This window comes from Lathyrus oleraceus, chromosome 6, assembly GCF_024323335.1.
Source record: "Lathyrus oleraceus cultivar Zhongwan6 chromosome 6, CAAS_Psat_ZW6_1.0, whole genome shotgun sequence".
Lineage (NCBI taxonomy): Eukaryota > Viridiplantae > Streptophyta > Magnoliopsida > Fabales > Fabaceae > Lathyrus > Lathyrus oleraceus.
The window spans coordinates 430986007-431005224 of NC_066584.1; the positions used below are offsets into that span (position 1 = coordinate 430986007).

The 19218-nt window shown below is 39.2% G+C and overlaps 1 non-coding gene across 1 annotated transcript; it reads right to left on the bottom strand.

The window, feature by feature from the left end:
- Positions 1 to 10602: 10602 nt before the first annotated feature.
- On the bottom strand, positions 10603 to 10709 carry LOC127099881 (small nucleolar RNA R71). Its single transcript, XR_007794344.1, has one exon. It is a non-coding gene; the product is annotated as a small nucleolar RNA R71 (small nucleolar RNA).
- Positions 10710 to 19218: the final 8509 nt, after the last annotated feature.

Consider the following 19218-nt stretch of genomic DNA (forward strand, 5'->3'; position numbering starts at 1 on the left):
TCCACTATCTTCTCCTTGGTGGCATCGATTCGGAAAGAATCATGCTTCTCATTAGGATGCTTTTTGGCTTCAAAAAGATGGAAGGCTACCTCTTCATTTTGGACCCTTACTTTCATCAAACCGTTGTCAACGTCAATCATCATGCGTGCGGTTTTCATGAATGGTTGGCCAAGAATAAGCGGCGCATCGTCGTCCTCTTCCATATCAATAACAATGAAATCAACCGGGAAGAAGAATTTGTCAACTTTCACTAACATGTCTTGAGCCACTCCATATGGTGCAGTGGTAGACTTATCAGCAAGTTGTAAAGTCATCTTTGTAGATTTGATCTCAACGTTTCCCAATCTTTTAACTATGGATAGGGGAATTAAATTGATGCTTGATCCCAAGTCAATCAAGCCATTACCCGTGTAGGTGTCTCCGATGGTTACCCGTAAAGCGACTCGTCCTGGATCGGATTCCTTCCTCGAGAGAGTTTTTTGAATGATGGCACTGCATCGTGCATCAAGCAAGACTGTCTCTGATTCTGTGTACCTCCGCTTTTTAGTAAGTATGTCTTTCATGAATTTTGCATACTTAGGCATTTGCTCCAATGCTTCGGCAAACGGAATATTCACTTTCAATTATTTGAAAATATCCATGAACTGGGCGTAATGCTGTTCATTCTCCCTTTTAGATGGAGCATGTGGATACAGAAGGTTTTGGATTGGAGTAGCGCTCACTACCTCCTTTCCTTTAGCAACTCTAGAACTTCTCGCTCTTTTCTTTTTCACTCCCTCCACCTTCACTTCATCATTCTTATTATTTTCTACTTCCACACTTTCTTTGTTTTCAACTTCACCATTCTTTTCATTCTTTTCAACTTCTTCCTCACTCCACTCCCCAACTTCACCATCAATACTATCCTCTATTATTTTCTCCTCCTCATTTTTTTCTTCCTCTCTTTTTTCACTCTCATCTCTTTTTTTATTCGCACTAACCAACTCCCTTCCACTTCTCGTCGTTATCGCTTTACAATGCTCTTTAGGATTTGTTTGCGTGTTCGCCGAAAAAGATGGTCCGGGTTGTTGTTCCGCTAGTTGGTTAGCAAGTTGACCGACTTGAGTTTCGAGGTTTTTGATTGCCGCATCGGTGCTCTTTTGATTAGCCATCGACATTTGCATAAATTGTGTCAATGTCTCTTCTAACTTTGAAGTCACGACAGACGTTTGTTGAGGTTGGTAAGGATTTTGGGGAGGGTTTTGACGGCTAGAAGAACCACCCCCATAACCTTGGTTATGGTAATAGTTACTCCTTGGTTGGAACCCTTGATTCCCTTGAAAGTGTTGTTGTTGATTTTGAGGATGTGGTTGATACGGTTGTTGTTGTTGTTGCCTCGGTTGGTAGTCTCGTTGGTTCGCCATGTAATTCACTTCTTCGAACACGGGAGGTGGACAAAATCCGGTGTCATGCTCACCTTTGCAAAGCTCACAACAAGCTATTTGTTTAGCTTTTGAAGGTTCTCTCAACTCTTTTATTTGTTGAGTTAAGAGTTCAACTTGTTGAGAAATGAGTTTGTTTTGGGCAAGAATAACATCGTTCGTCCTAAGTTCAAGCACTCCCGGCTTCTTCAAAGAGTTGCCTCTACTTTGACTTTGGAGGTCATTTAGAGCCATTCGGTTAATGATATCTGTAGCTTCTTCGGCGCTTTTAGACAACAAAGAACCACCCGAGGTAGCATCCAACAAAGTCTTGCAATTTGGTTGAACGCCATTTTTGAAAATGTGGATTTGAGTCAATTCATAAAAACCATGCCCTTTACACTTCCGAAGCATGGATTTAAATCTTTCCCATGCCTCATTCAATGATTCGTTGGTCCCTTGTGAAAACATAGAGATTTCTGTTTTGGATTCCATGAAACGGTTGTGGGAGAAAAATCTTTCAATGAACTTCTCTTCCAACACGTTCCAATCCGTCATGACTGCAGGTGTTTGATCCAAGTACCAATCTTTCGCTTTGCCGAGCAAAGCGTGGGGAAAAAGTCTTTTGAACAACGGTAGCTCTTGAGCTTGATCAACTCCGGTCACCAATGCTATCTCATAAAATTTGGTGAGAAAAGCAAAGGGATCTTCATGGTCCATTCCGGTGAATGGACTTCCATACAGCAAGTTAAGAGTTCCCGTCTTCATCTCGGCTTGCCTTCCCGTGTGGTTGGCAAACTGAGTAGTATTCCTTGGACTGTTGACACATGGTGTGGACATGGGCAGTGTTTGTGGTGGTTGATCCATGATAGGTGTGAAAGGTGGTGGATGTTGTGTAGAAGAACTTTCTCCTTGTTCTTGTCGTTGTCTAGCTTGTTGCCTCCTTCGTCTCGTTCTGCTATTCAGTCTCCTTGCGGTTCTTTTGATCTCGGGATCAAAAAGAAGTTCGTCCTCAGGAATCTTCCCTAGCATAAAATGAAAGCTGCACACTAAACCAAACAAATTAACAAGCACAAGTCAAAAATTCGAAAGCTAAAAATTAAGCAACTATTGCGATGCTCGCAATATCAATTCACAATCCCCGGCAACAGCGCCATTTTGTTGGAATAGATTGGGTATCTCGGGTTTTTGTTATCGTCTCCATAGGGATTGTGAGATATCGCCGCCTTTCGACAGTTGTTTTAATTCTTAACTCGTAGTAACAAGGGGGGATTTAGTTTTTGTCACGGTATCTTGCATAAAAGTGTAAGAAAATACAGTAAAAGTTTTGGTTTTTCTATTTGAGAAATATTGTCAAAGTTAGGGTTCGACGATCACTTTGCATGCATATGTTCGATCAACAAAACTTATAAACTCCTTTAGATGATAAACTATTTCACAAAGTCCTCCCAATGTGTTTATCTCTAACACACATTGTGGGTTTTCCCATTTTGATCCATTGTTTATCTCTAACACAATCTATCAAAATGACAACTTTTTGGTTCAACTTTATGGTGAACAAAATCATTCATTACTATCTCTAGCTAACAAACAAGATTGGATGAAAACCTAGGTAAAGAGTTGGTAAACATCTCTCGATCATAAACCAACACAAAGAGTTTTCAATAAAACAAAGTTTTCATCATATATTCATCATTAAAGAGTTTACAAATGAAGATCATCCCATTTACATACAAAGCTTGTGATCATCTACATCTAACCTTGACAAAAATGAAGAACTTAGCCACTCATTTTCATGGTGGCTTGTATAACAAGTCTTGGTTGAAGGTTGATCAACATCCAAGTCGAAGAATCGAGATTGGATGGGAATCCACCTTCTTTTTGTAGAATCTTGTTAAGAGATGAAGAAAAATGAAGAAAAAGGGTTTCTAGGTCACAAAATATCTCTAGAAGAATGTTGGAAAATATCTCAAAAATGCTAAGTGTTCCAAAAGTATAAAAAGTAGCCCTTGCTACTTATAGTATTGCTGTCTAAGCTGTCATGCTCGCTAGGCAAGCAGATTGGTTCGCCTAGCGAGCCCCAAAATGAGGCACCAGAGGCACCTGCGCCCAGAAATATCTAAGTCCTTTTTTTATACGCTCGCTAGGCGAAGAAACCTTCGCTAGGCGAAGCCCACGCTTCCTCCTTCGCTCCAGCGAGCTCTGAAGGTTTTGCTACTAGAATGCTCGTTGCAACCTCGCTAGAGGCTCGCCTAGCGAGCAAGTGCTGGCTGCTCTTTTGACCAAGTCTGGGCGTGTTCGCTACCACCTTCGATGGCTGTTCGCCTAGCGAGTATGTTGATGTTTGCTACTGTAAAACTCTGGGGATGTTCGCTGGAAGCTCGCTAGGTGCTCGCCTAGCGAGCACTTCGCCACAACACTCGCCTAGCGAGCAAGCTGATGAATGCATTCTTTCCTTGGTCCCTTTTCCAACTTTCTTGTGCCTTCATTTTCTATTATTTCATGCCTAATTCCTGCACAATAACGCACAAATTAAAGGTACCAAGATCGTTTAACATTGTATTGCAATTCATCTCAAACAAAGGCGGTTTCGAACGCTTTAGCAACAAAAAGGAGTGAAAGATTCCCACATTTGATAGCTCAAATAAGCACTTTTGGGCATCTAACAGCATACACTCGTAGTTATGTTGATTACATAATGACATTGGATATTAAAGTTACTTAGTGATTATCTTGGACTTTAATTTTTGGCATGACACTTCATTCAAGACATTAAGAGATCCAAATTCCATAAATTCAAATGTTCAAATTCAATTTGTTAGATTTGGAGGGAAACCATTTTCACTAAAACCCAAGTTACCTCTCAATTCATTCAAGGATACATTCCATTACAAAAACATTCAAACATCTCATTATAAAAGAGTCAAAGAAAATTCTACACAAAATTACATCTTTTGACCAAAGTCAAACTATTTTCCTAAAGTCTACTTTGGTTATCACCCCAAAAAACCTTTTATACTTATGCCCAAAGTGCTTCCATGACTTGCTAAAACCTCTTCATGATCCATATCTCCATACCTTGCCAACTTTGATCAATAACATGCCAAGCCAAGGTCATAGGTAGACAAATCCTGCAAAATCACACACAATAAGAAAAAGCCAAGCCATTATGCTTCACATATGAGCCCATGCATCAAAACATTGAGAAAAAACCAATTTTCAAGTCGATAACCTGTTACCATGTTTTGGGTAATAAGTTAAACCTCTTCAGCTCACTAGAAAGTCATTTATTCGTTTAGGTAACTGGTTATACAAACCTAGTAATCGGTTACACCTGCATTTTTCCAACATCTAGGGGCATGTTATCGCAGTGGTAATCGGTTACACCAAACATGGTTACTAGTTACGCATGCATTACTCAGCCTTATTCAACAGTCTGTAACCCTTTTCATGTTGGTAACCGGTTACACAAAACCTGGTAACTTGTTACACCTGCTATTTTTACAAATCCAACCTACATAATGCATCACAATAGCATTTTAATTCCAAACCAAGACAAATAACATTACACATAACATACTAATACAAAACCAATGATATAATGCAACAACACGTATCATTCATATCTTTGAACCAAAGCATCAATACAACCTCACTTACACTCACCAATACTTAAACTGCAATAATTCACCTTAATCCTAACATCACCAACCTGTCGTAACAATCCCAACTAACAATCTAATGGAAACTTTGACATCGTTAACTTCACAACCAACTTCCTCATGAAATCATCTAACACTAAATGCTACCCTAACTTCTAATTGAGCTGCCCGAAAAATTTGTACGAAATAGTAGGTAAATTCATATATATAAACTCATCACACTTTTCAATCATCACTCAACAATCACCATAATCACTCATTCTTTGAAAATTCTCTGCAAATTCATAATTCACTCTCTCAATTTATCTCCCTCGCCATTGGAGTAAGCTTCACATTGAAGTTTGTCACCATTTGAGCTAAACCTTCTACACTCTACAATACTCTTACACTCGCACAATCGACAACAACAACAACAATTTAGTTCATAATTTTTACAGAATTGATTCTTGAGAAGGAGAAGTTCATCACAAAAGCAGAAGTTTGAAGATTCAAAGTAGCATATTATGGTTTTCTTCATACTTATGGTTTTCATAACTTCTAAGCTGCCCCTAACACTGTCATTTTGCATGCATTTCTTAGAGTATTTATACTTTTTACTCATCACAAACTCACACTTTTACACTCACGCCCTACACAAACCCCTTTCTCTCCTTCTCAGTTCATCATCTTCATCATGTTCTTCATCATCTTCAAGCAAAGTTCTTCATCCTTCAAACCATTTCAACAATTTCTACATGGATGCTCAACAACAATCCGTCTACAACTACTCACAGCAGATGGAATCAACTGATCAAACACCCATTTCTACTCAACAAACAACTGCAACCACTGGTGTCGTTTCAACCCCAATCTATAGAGAACCACACATTCTTGACAGTGAACCTCACATTCATCTTACAACGCCATTTGAGAAGCTTGAGGTATTGTGCGAATCACTACTAGATTTCAACAATACAAAGTGAAATGGCATAAACCTCACTGAGGAGTTAAGAATGCAAGGGTGGGAAACCTACTTTCAAAGACTCTACGGTCTGGTGTACACCTATCTGGTAAAGGAGTTCTGGCGCTTCACAGACTCAGATGATCACTATTCATCACTAAGAAGTCAATAGCCTCCCTTATGAACATGGAAAAGACGGGGTGAAGAAGAATCTACAACATTAATCCTAGGGAAAAGTATATGTCCCAGGAAATAGCCCCCACCATCTTTCAACAGAACGCTGAGGGCAAACACTCCATGAACAAAAAACTTCATCTGAATCTCCGCATCTGGCTGAAGATCATCCCGGGCACCATCCATCACCGCCCTGCATCAAACTCTTATGACTACATCAACACGGACCAGAAGTACATCCTTTACTGCATCCACAAAGGGCTGAAACTGAAAATGCTAGCGCTGCTCTTCAAGTATCTCAGAGATTCTGTCAAAGATACCAGAAACAATATGAAGCCCATAACCTACATTCCTCTGGGGAGACTTATCTATGATGTTCTAATCGAGAGTGGATTGGTGGATCACCTGATCCATCACAATCTGATGGAGGATGTCATTGTTGACATTGGAAGACCTATGGATGCTCGAAATCTGAAAAGTATGGGGGTAATTGAGCAAGTCAGAGCTAAACCAACTCTAGACACTTCCCGGGAAGCACTCAAGAATCAGAGGAAGATTCCCAACAGTCTCTATCTTTTCTCCAAGATTGACCCTCCAAAAGTGGTGGCTCACTATCTGAAAGACCTTGCAAGCCAAGGGGTGGATATTTCTGAGTTCTCTGTGGACTGGCTGCATGAGCATCCACCAAACTTCATGAAGAGGATGCGAGAGCCTTCTGAAAAGTCAAAGAAGGCCAAAAAGGCTAAATTGGAAGAAACTTCTGGGTCAAGACCTCCAGTCCCTCTGGATGATTCTCCAAGTAAGTCTCTGCCTCCCTCTCGCTCTGTTAAATTAAATCCAATTGCTTATTCTCTTCCCCAAACCACTCCCATCTACACCCAATCAGAAACACTACCCTCCACCACCAGATCCTTTAACCCACCATCTCTGAAATTTAATCTCGCAACCACTACCTTACCCGTTTCTGAAGCAGAAATGCTGAACGAAACCACCTCACCATCATCTTCCACACCTTCATCCCCACCATACTACATCATCTCATCAGATAACGAACCCTCTGACCCCCAATCCCCCACACTAGCTCAACTTCAGACACGTGCTCTGGCCTCACGTCAACCACCACAACCTGAACAAGAAGTCACCTCTCCACCCCTGAACAACAAAATCCACCATTTGAACAACCACAAACACCACCCCCTGAACACCAAAAAAACCCACCATCTGAACAACCACAAATACCACTTCCTAAACAACTAACACCTTCACCCTCTGAACATCAACCTAGTCCACCACCTGAACAAACAACACCACCTCCCTCTAATATTCCCCCGCTACCAAATCCCGCTGACACCAACCCAACTCCTCCATCCTCCCCATCCTCTAACCCTGAACCAGAAACGGCCTTCCCCATATTAGAAGAAGCAATAACTTTATTTGTAGAGTCTTCAGTGGAGAAGATCAAGTCTTTGTCTATCAACTCTGGCATCAGTGATGATCCCTCTGCAGTGAGGATCCACTGGAACAGAGTGATCAGATGGATGACCTCTGAAGCCTTCAAACTGAAAGGCCTCTCTGAACAAGTCCTCAACGACTTTATCAGAGATGCTGGAGTAAGGCTACAGGCTCACTTGGCCAGAGAGGTTGAGGAAAAGGTCAGGAAGGAAGCAGAAGAGAAAGCTCACCTAGAAGAAGAGCAATGAATCAGAGAAGCTGAGGAGAAGGTGGCTGCTGCTGCGGCTGCTGCTGAGGCTGAGGCAAAAGCAGAAGCCAAAGCCAAAGCTGAAAAGGCAGCACACATTGCTGTAGAGAAAGCTGCAAAGGCCAGTGCTGATGCTCTGACTCAGGGGGAGCAATCTAACTTTGGTTTTTCCCCTATGGTCTTGAAAACTCTGGAGGAACTACAAAAAGAACAACAAGTTGTTAGAGCAAGGTTGGATCATCAGGACTCCGTCAACAACAACATTCAGAACCTGCTGACTCAACTGCTCCAAAGGATGCCTCCGCCTCCAAACCCTTAGGCACTTAGGCTCTTTGTTTTTTGTTGTTTTCTTCTGATGTTTTTCTTATGCTTTCTGATATATGCTTTCATTGCTGCCAATCTGTACCAGTTTTTCTCTTATATATGAATATTCATTTCCTGCCTAAATTTCTGTCTTTTTGAGCCTGACAAAAAGGGGGAGAACTAAAACAACTCTGATGAAAATACATATCTAAACCTCAATGCACTACGAATATTAATGCCCTAATGACTTATGAGAACTAAAGTTATGCAGGATAACAACTAAGTGATCATACTGAATCACACCGCGTTTTTGACTCGGATTTCACATGTTTATTAGGTCTTTATTACCATTTTGCTTGTGTTATGCTCTCTTTTATGTTGTTTTTAGATATTTAGCTCTTCCGGGACCTTTTTAGAAGAAACGAATCAAAAAGACAAAAAATTAGGGTTTTTCGGCAAATATTGTACACATGGCGTTATGCATGGCGACCGCTATAGGAGAAGCCATGATACATCATCCCTTAACTAGGAGGTAACCTCCACGATCCCATGAACTTTCTCATTCACATACATGGCGGGCGCCACCTTTGCATTTCACGTTCCCACTAAGGAGAAGTTGAAGGGCATCACGGTCTTCGCAAGCTGCTGAATTCCTCTATAAATAGGTCGTTCTAGTTCATTTCCAAATCATCCAACTTAGTTTACAACACTAAGACTATATTATCATCTGTAAAAGCGGTAATCCGTCACATCGAGGGGTTATCACACCGTTGTGTCATTGAGTTGGAGCACTTTGATTTTGCTGTCGTCTTTATCTTCAAAGTCAAAGGTTTATTTTCCTTGTACCAGATTTAAAGTCTCCATTTGGAGCAGGTTCTAATTTAATCACTTTTATTTATTTTACTTGTCATGCTTTACTTTATTTAATTTCTTGCTATGCTTTACTTTATTTAATTTCTTGTCATGCTTTACTTTATTTAATTCCTGTCATTGTCTTTACTTTATTTAAATTTCTCGCCATTATCTTTATTGCTCATTTTAATTATTTTACACGCTTTACTTGTTCTTTACGCCTTACATTCTAAATCAACTTTTCATCATGATAAATATCGTTGTGTTTGTTTGTATTACCATGTCTGGCTAAATCTTTCAAAGGTTAGAATGTTAGGATCGTGGTTAAAGAGATGTTTCACATATTGAATTTGTAGAAATGCTTTAAAGGTTGTTTTGATTTTTAATTCGAGTTTTCTGAAACAAACTTGGTTAGTTTTAACTACTCAAGGAGTGCGAAATCACCCTGGCTTAGTTAACTAGGAATTTTTATCACTTTAAGGAAAAACAATTTTTGAAACTGTTTTCGGACGCGTTGATAGATTTAAAATCAGGAAACTCCTTGGGTAAACTTTCCAAATCAAAATCACTTTTCAACTAAGTTTACGAGTCTTATTTCTTAAAAATAAGTTTACTACTTTAGCGTTCTGCGCACCTTTTATAAGTGACAATAAAAGGCCTTAATTTAAGGGTAAACTCGGTTCTGAATATGCGAAAGAGACCATTCCTCTTAAATGGATTCTTTTCAAGAGTAGAAAATATTGCCCCATAAGTAGTTCTATTTAGACAATCGAAACATCGTTTAACTGACGTGAAATACATTCAAACTTGTCTTTATCTGCACTGTATTTATTATTTCCTTTATTTACTATTACTTTGCGACATCAATATCTCTTTTGTACCGCCTTAGATAAACATCGTAACAATAGTAATCAATAGATTGACGATTTGGTCTCTGTGGGATCAATATTCTTTTATATTACTCTGACGCGATTCGTGCACTTGCGAATAGAGCGATCAAGTTTTTTGGCGCCATTGTCGGGGACCAACTTCGTCAAATTTCATACCCTGTTATTACACCATCTAGACTAAGGCATTATTAGCCAGTAAATGCGAAGAACCCGTAGTGCCGGAAATTTAGTAGATCCTTTAGCGGAACCCGAACGTTACACTCATACACACCTCTTACTCATCCGAATTAAGAAAGCTATGGCCAAGAATCGCGACCGAAGACCTCTTAAGGAATTTTTCCAACCCTTTGACGAGGAACCTAGTTCTAGTATAGTAAACCCCCTCATTCCTGCCAACAATTTCGAACTAAAACCCTCTTTACTGCAATTAGTGCAACAAAACCAATTCACGGGTCTCGCTACTGAGAACCCAAATCAACATTTAAAAGTATTTATCCAACTGGCCGACACCTTTAAATCCAACGGTGCTTCACCTGATGCAATTTGTTTAAGATTATTTCCTTTCTTTCTTAGGGATAGAGCACGTTCATGGTTAGATTCACTTCCATCTAACTCAATAACTACCTGGGAAGACCTTAGAAGAGTATTCTTTGCTAGATATTTCCTCCCCAGTAAGACTGCTGTTCTTCGAAACCAAATAACTATATTTACTCAAAACCAAGGAGAATCACTTTTTGAAGCTTGGGAGAGATACAAAGAGCTATTAAGAGTTTGTCCACACCATGGCCTAGAACAATGGTTTATTGTTCATACCTTCTACAATGGACTCCATTATAACACAAAGATTAGCGTCGACGCTGCCGCAGGTGGCGCGCTGATGAACAAACCTTACCCTGAAGCTTGTGACCTAATTGAGGATATGGCCCAAAACCATTACCAATGGGGAACTGAATGAGCATCAATAGAGAAAAAGGAGACCTAAGGTGGAATACATGAGATAAGCTCTATGGACATGATGCAGACGAAAATGGACGCTTTAGCCCTTAGGGTCGAATATATTTCTACAAACACTAACACCGCAGCGGTAGTCCACACAGAGTGTGAACTTTGTGGATCTAAAGGACACGAATCGGCGGAATGTAACCTTTTGAACGACCTGAACACCGACCAAGTGAATTACGCCCAATGTAACCCATTTTCAAACACCTACAACCCTGGATGAAAGAATCACCCGAATTTTTCCTATAAAAACCAGAACGCTATCCAAAATTATGCACCTCAAAGACCACAAGGTTATCAAGCCCAAAAACCAAATCAACCTATGCAAGTTGTGCCCCAGAAGTCTAACCTTGAAAAGATCATGGAGAACTTTATATCAGGCCAGACTCAGCAAAATAAAGAATTCCTAAACCAGAACATTCACGTAAACGAACTGATAACGCAATTAGGGATCAAGGTTGATTAGATAATCACTCACAACAAGATGCTTGAAACCCAGATCTCATAGGTAGCACAAAACCAAGCCCCACAAACTACACCTGGAGGACAATTCCCTGGACAACCTCAACTCAACCCTCGATGGCAAGCTAACGCTATCTCATTACGAAGTGGGACCGCTTACGAAGGGCCTCATAACCCAACAATGAGCGAGTCCAAAGCTTCTAAAGAAAATATACCTACAAACTAAGGAGAAGAACCAGTGGAACTCGAAAAACAAACCGACCAAGAAGGAGAAGCCAAGGATAAAACTTACAAACCACCACCCCCATACAAACCACCAATCCCATATCCGCAAAGACTTAAACAAACCAAAATCAATAACCAATACCAAAAGTTTATAAAAGTAATAGAGAAGCTTCATGTAGAGATTCCTTTCACCAAAGCCATCACCCAAATTCCATCTTACGCCAAATTTCTCAAAGACATCTTAACCAACAAGCGTAGGCTTGACGATCCCAAACCCTTGGAATGCAACTCTATTTCCGAGAATAAACTTGCTAAGAAGGAGAAAGACCCTGGTAGTTTTTCTATACCTTGCATTCTAGGGAGTCATGTGATCAACAAAGCTTTCCTAGACTTAGGCGCTAGTGTGAGTTTAATGCCCTTAGCTATGTGTAAAAGGTTAAACTTAGGAGAATTACAACCAACCAAGATGTCCCTCCAATTAGCCGATAGGTCTGTTAAGTATCCTGTAGGCATTTTAGAAGACATCCCAGTTAGGATTGGTCAACATTATATCCCAACAAACTTTATGGTCATGGATATCAAGGAAGACGATGATATCCCTATCCTTTTAGGTAGACCATTTTTATCAACAGTCGGAGCTATAATAGATGTTAAAAGAGGAACATTAACTTTCGAAGTAGGGGATGAAAAGATAGAGTTTATTCTTTCAAAGTTCCTGATGGAACCAATCATAGGAGACACATGTTACACGATTGATATCATAGATGAATGCATAAGGGAACTTGATCAAGAAGAACCTGTGATCGAACCATTTTCAAACCCGAATGAAAAGAATGACGAGCTAAAGAAAATGGAACCTCGCATTAACGAATGTTTGGCCCTTACTCTGGACCTTTCACCAAATTCTCAAAAACTAGCTCAAGAACTTAAGGAATTGCCCAAGAACCCAAGATACGAGTTTTTGGATAAAGAAATGAACCGCCCAGTAATAGTTAGTGTCACCTTAAACCAAGACGTGACAAAGCAACTCTTGAATGTTTTACGAAGATACCCCTCTGCCTTAGGATAAAACATCTCTGATTTAAAAGGTATAAGCCCATCTGTGTGTATGCGCAGGATCTCGCTAGAGGAAGATTCAAAACCTTCCAGAGAACATCAGAGAAGAATCAACCATGTAATGAGTGAGGTGGTAAAGAAGGAAGTCCTTAAACTACTAGAAGCTGGTATAATCTATCAGATCTCCGATAGTAAATAGGTAAGTCTTGTACATGTGGTACCCAAAAAGGGAGGCATCACATTCGTGTAGAGCGACAAGGGAGAGCATGTAGCTAAACGTATAGAAGGCGGATGGGTATGTGCATAGATTATAGGAAGCTCAATAAGGCAACTAGGAAAGACCATTCCCCATTCCATTCATAGATCAAATGCTTGAGCGTCTTGCCAGACACTCTTACTTTTGTTATCTGGATGGATATTCTAGATTTTTCCAAATACCCATACACCCCGAGGATCAAGAGAAAACAATCTTCACCTTTCCTTACGGAACGTTTGCTTACAGACGAATTCCGTTTGGACTTTGTAATGCGCCAACTACTTTCTAACGTTGTATGATGTCAATCTTCACAGATTATCTTGACAGAATTATGGAAGTATTTATGGACGATTTCTCGGTATGTGGGTTCAACTTTGAGAATTGCCTCATTAATCTTGAGAAAATCCTAGAGAGATGTGTAGAAGTTAACCTTGTGTTAAACTGGGAGAAATGCCACTTTATGGTTAAAGAAGGCATAGTGTTAGGACATATAATATCTGAAAGAGGCATTGAGGTCGACAAAACAAAGATAGAAGTGATAGAAAACCTTAACCCTCTTAAGACTGTTAGAGAAGTCCGAAGTTTTCTTGGACACGCCGGTTTTTACCGATGCTTTATCAAAGATTTTTCTAAAATAACAAAACCCCTTGACCGGCCTTCTGATGAAAGACGCTAAATTCATTTTCGATGAAAAATGTATCGAAGCCTTAAATCGTTTAAAACAATTCAGCACCCATTTTACAAACTCCGGATTGGACTCAACCCTTTGAAATAATGTGTGATGCTAGCGATTTCGCTATAGGAGCTGTTTTAGGGCAAAGAAAAGATAAGAAATTACATGTAATATATTACGCTAGTAGAACCCTAGATGCTGCTCAACTAAATTATACAACAACAGAGAAGGAACTCCTAGCTGTGGTTTTTGCAATTGATAAATTTTGGTTTTATCTTGTCGGATCTAAGATTATAGTCTATACAGACCATGCAGCTATCCGTTACCTTCTAAGAAAAAAGGATGCGAAACCTAGATTACTCAGATGGATCCTTTTGCTACAAGAGTTTGACTTAGATATTCGAGACAAAAAAGGAACAGAAAACGTAGTTGCTGAAAATATTTCCAGACTAGGGCATTTGAAGCCAAACCATTTACCTATAAATGATGATTTCACCTATGACAGATTGATAGCTAAGTTAGATACTGTTCCCCTTGAACCTGATAGAGACAACTTTGGGACAGTTTCAGAAATTAGCAGAGTACCATGGTACGCTGATTTTGTGAATTATTTATTCGCTGATATCATACCACCTGACCTCAATTATCAACAAAAGAAGAAGTTCTTTAAAGATATAAGACATTTCTAGTGGAACTAACCACTCCTTTTTAAAAGAGGAACAAATAACATCTTTGGAAGTTGCGTCCCGGAAGAAGAAGTTAGAAATATCATAGAGCATTGTCACTCTTCATCTTATGATGGACATTCAAACACATCCAAGACATACGCTAAGATCCTTCAAGCTGGTCTTTATTGGCCAACACTATGGCGTGATGTTCATACTTATATTGTCCAATGTGACCGGTGCCAGAACTCTAGAAACATCTCAAGACGCGACGAAATGCCTTTGAAGAACATCCAAGAAGTGGAATTATTTGACGTTTGGGGTATTGATTTCATGGGACCTTTTCCATCTTCGATGGGAAACAAGTATATTTTGGTAGTCGTTGACTATGTGTCCAAATGGATATAAGTTATAGCCTCACCCACTAACCTCATGATCCATGGTGTAGCTATACCCAATGTTGTTTTACCTTGCTCTCAGTGTATAGACGTGCGACATGCAAGGAACTGGACGTATGATCTCGATGCTCCATCTTTTACCGGCCCTTTACCACCTAATGTTCATATGGACGATGGGAAAGGGAACAATGATGAGTATGACTGGCGCGACCAGTCACCTGCTCATGATATTCCTACTGCATCACCTGCACACACTGCACCTTCTTATTCTGATCATTTTGCAGGTACCGCTCCCGGTTTTTACATCACTGAGGAGATGTGGCGCGAGCACCTGGCTCGAGAGGAAAGGCGTGACACCCTTCTAAATACCATAAACCAACAATTGATAAATAATATGAGTTTTATGGTAGCCTCATAGAAGCATAGTGAGCAAGCACATCGAACTATCACTGAGTCCTTACTTGCGATCATTAATGAGCAACATCGCCAACGACAGGCTACTGAGCGTCACTTTGCACTTATCGAGGCCAACCAAGGGTCTCTCTTAGGTTGCTCTAGGAAGCTACAGGAAGGACTTAGTACTCGCAGCAGGCGTCGTCGACCAAGGTATCCTGACTAGGGCGGTGACGGTACCGGTGATCACCCATAGTTCTCTCTCTCGCTCTCGCTCTCTTCCAGGTTACTCTTACCCTATCTCATATCGAAACATTGAGGATAATGTTTGGTTTAAGTGTGGGAGGAGATTTTTATTGGTTTCCTTTATTTTTAGTATGTTTTGTGTGTTTTAGTTATTTGCCTTTTCTTTTCAATAAAATAACATGTGTTTTCCGAGTCATCTGTGTAGTGTATCCGTATTTCTCCCATTTCTTTAAAATTGATATTGTCTTAACACCGTAGGCTTCATGATTATAAGAGTCGATCCCGATACCCCATATGTTGTGGCCCTAATTTTTGTTCCAAATAAGTCCTTAAGTAGTTTATCCTTGCAGTCAGCTCCGGCTTAAGCATGCTCTACGTAGGGGACCGATGAAAATAAATGAATGATCACAAAAATTCCTGCTTTGTTCTCTAGTTGTATGAAAATCCGGGCTAGGTGACTCTCACACGATCATTTAACCCAGAAAAATAAAGACATTTGTGAAACATGCAGAAGAAAAAAAATATAATAATATGCCTATTGTTGGTTGGTTCAGAGGTATCTGGTGCTGAACTTGGTAGGGTGGATTACGATCCAATCCCCCACAACTACAAATTGGGTTAAATAAAGGGGTTACACCAACTTATGTACCAGAGCCCCATGCTTAAGATCATAATCACTAACCGGTCACCTTACTATGAGTATGTGCGGATAACGGACTTAATGTGATTGCACCTGAATGAAAAGGACTTGAAGAAGATGAAAATAAGGCATAGGTATGATGGGGTGATGTGGATTGATTTGTATAGGAACAAGGCATATGACCGCATTTGTGAGAAGTGTCACTACAATATCCTTAGTTCGATTCGTTAGTACCTATCGATAGATTCCTTGAATGAACTTATAAGCCTTTTTGCCTTGAATTAACTCTGGTTGATACTGTTTTTCTTGCATGAGCTATAAATAGTTTTGCTTGAGGACAAGCAAAGGTTTAAGTGTGGGAGAATTTGATCACACTGAATCACACCGTATTTTTGACTCGGATTTCACATGTTTATTAGGTATTTATTACCATTTTTCTTGTGTTATGCTCTCTTTTATGTTGTTTTCAGATATTTAGCTCTTTCGAGACCTTTTTAGAAGAAACGAAGCAAAAAGACCAAATATTAGGGTTTTTCGGCAAATATTGTACACATGGCGTTATGCATGATGGCCACTATAGGAGAAGCCATGACACATCAGCCCTCAACCAGGAGGTAACCACCACGATCCCATGAACTTTACCATTCACACACATGGCGGGCGCCATGAAGGGGTGGCGGGCGCCACCTTAGCATTTCACGTTCCCACTAAGGAGAAGTTGAAGGGCATCATGGTCTTTGCAAGCTGCTGAATTCCTCTATAAATAGGCCGTTCTAATTCATTTCCAAATCATCCAACTTAGTTTACAACACTAAGATTATATTATCATCTGTAAAAGCGGTAATCCGTCACATCGAGGGGTTATCGCACCGTAGTGTAATTGAGTTGGAGCACTTTGATTTTGCTGTCGTCTTTATCTTCAAAGTCAAAGGTTTATTTTCCTTGTACCAGATTTAAAGCCTCCGTTTGGAGCAGGTTCTAATTTAATCGTTTTTATTTATTTTACTTGTCATGCTTTACTTTATTTAATTTCTTGCTATGCTTTACTTTATTTAATTTCTTGCCATGCTTTACTTTATTTAATTCCTGTCATTGTCTTTACTTTATTTAAATTTCTCGCCATTATCTTTATTGCTCGTTTTAATTATTTTACACGCTTTACTTGTTCTTTACGCCTTACATTCTAAAACAACTTTTCATCATGATCAATATCGTTGTGTTTGTTTGTATTACCATGTCTGGCTTAATCTTTCGAAGGTTAGAATGTAAGGATCGCGGTTAAAGAGATGTTTCACATATTGAATTTGTAGAAATGCTTTAAAGGCTGCTTTGATTTTTAATTCGAGTTTTCTGAAACAAACTTGGTTAGTTTTAACTACTCAAGGAGTGCGAAAGCACCCTGGCTTAGTTAACTAGGAATTTTTATCACTTTAAGGAAAAACGATTTTTGAAACTGTTTTCGGACGCGTTGATAGGTTTAAAATCAGGAAACTCCTTGGGTAAACTTTCCAAATCAAAATCACTTTTCAACTAAGTTTACGAGTCTTATTTCTTAAAAATAAGTTTACTACTTTAGCGTTCTGCGCACCTTTTATAAGTGACAATAAAAGGCCTTAATTTAAGGGTAAACTCGGTTCTGAATAGGCGAAAGCGACAGTTCCTGTTAAATGGATTCTTTTCAAGAGTAGAAAATATTGCCCCATAAGTAGTTCTATTTAGACAATCGAAACATCGTTTAATTGACGTGAAATACATTCAAACCTGTCTTTATCTGCAGTGTATTTATTATTTCCTTTATTTACTGTTACTTTGCGACATCAATATCTCGTTTGTACCGCCTTAGATAAACATCGTAACAATAGTAATTGATAAATTGACGATTTGGTCTCGGTGGGATCAATATTCTTTTATATTACTCTGACGCAATTTATGCACTTGCGAATAGAGCGATCACTAAGATACAAAACCAACTACAACACAAGGAAGCTCCGGTAAGAACTTCTGATAAATCTGATGATTTAACTCAGGGGGAGTCCCCTGTTCTTATTTGATTCTGAGATACTATTCATTGTTTCATCATCACTCTGACTTGTTTTGTCATCATAAAAAAGGGGGAGATTGTAAGAACAAATTTAGTTCTACAATGTATCTCTAAGATTTTGATGATAATAAAGGATGAAACAAAAATGGTATCCTAACGAAATATTTCTAAGTGTGCAGGACTCTAATCAAAACAATCAGATAGACAATCATCAGATACAGAATCAAGCGCTAAGATACCACTCAGAAGATACGCAACCAGAAGTTGTGACTATGATCAAACGCAAGTGCAAGCTAAACTAAATAAGTCAGACACTCTGAAGTGGAAGAATGACTCTAGAATCTGAAGACGTACGCTCTGATAAAGTCAAGTAAAGAGAAACTCTGAAGACAGTCAGCAACAAGCATCCTCTAAAATCACAATCGCTCAATGAAGACTCTGACTCTAGAATCCTCTAATTTAAAAAGCTTAACCTTGAAGAAACTCGCTTATGGAAAGAATCTATTTTTAGAAGGATGTTATGGCGCTCCAAATATTGCTTTGGAAAAAACACAGAGATTAATGACATTAATCATCCATCAATGCCCAAGACTCTGACATTAACAACACCCAACGGTCTTCTCACTCCCTATATAATGGATGGAACGCCACCCAAAGAATACACCTGGAACACACGAGAATACAATACTTCATCATTCATTATTCTTTCTCTTACGAGCTGCTGCTCTAACATGGGAAAATTTCTTGTTCTTATCTTGTGTAATTCATGCTTATTGTTATAAGCACTATTCATTACTGTAATCATACTATATTGCTAAGATATTTCCTTAAGTGACTTGTGAAGTCTGAAAACTTGCGAGGTCTAAGGGATCATTATTCTCTTAGACGGTTGTCTGTGTAATCTTTCAAGATTAGTGGATTAAGTCCTTTTTGAAGGTGAAATCACCTTGGCCGGGTGGACTGGAGTAGCTTTTAATTTCAAGCGAACCAATATAAAATTTTGTGTTGAATTCTTTTGTTTCTGCGTGTGTCTAATTTCTAAAAAGTTTTTATTCTTCTAAAACAATTCAAACCCCCCTTTCTTGTTTTTCTCTACCTTCAAGGTTAATTAGGTTAATTTTGGTATTAGGAAATTAAAATCTTGATTTTTAGAACATTAGATTAATATGGATTTAATTAGGTTTAATTAGAAATAGTTTCATTTTTTATTAAATTTAGGATAGTGCAATTTTCAACATTAGGCT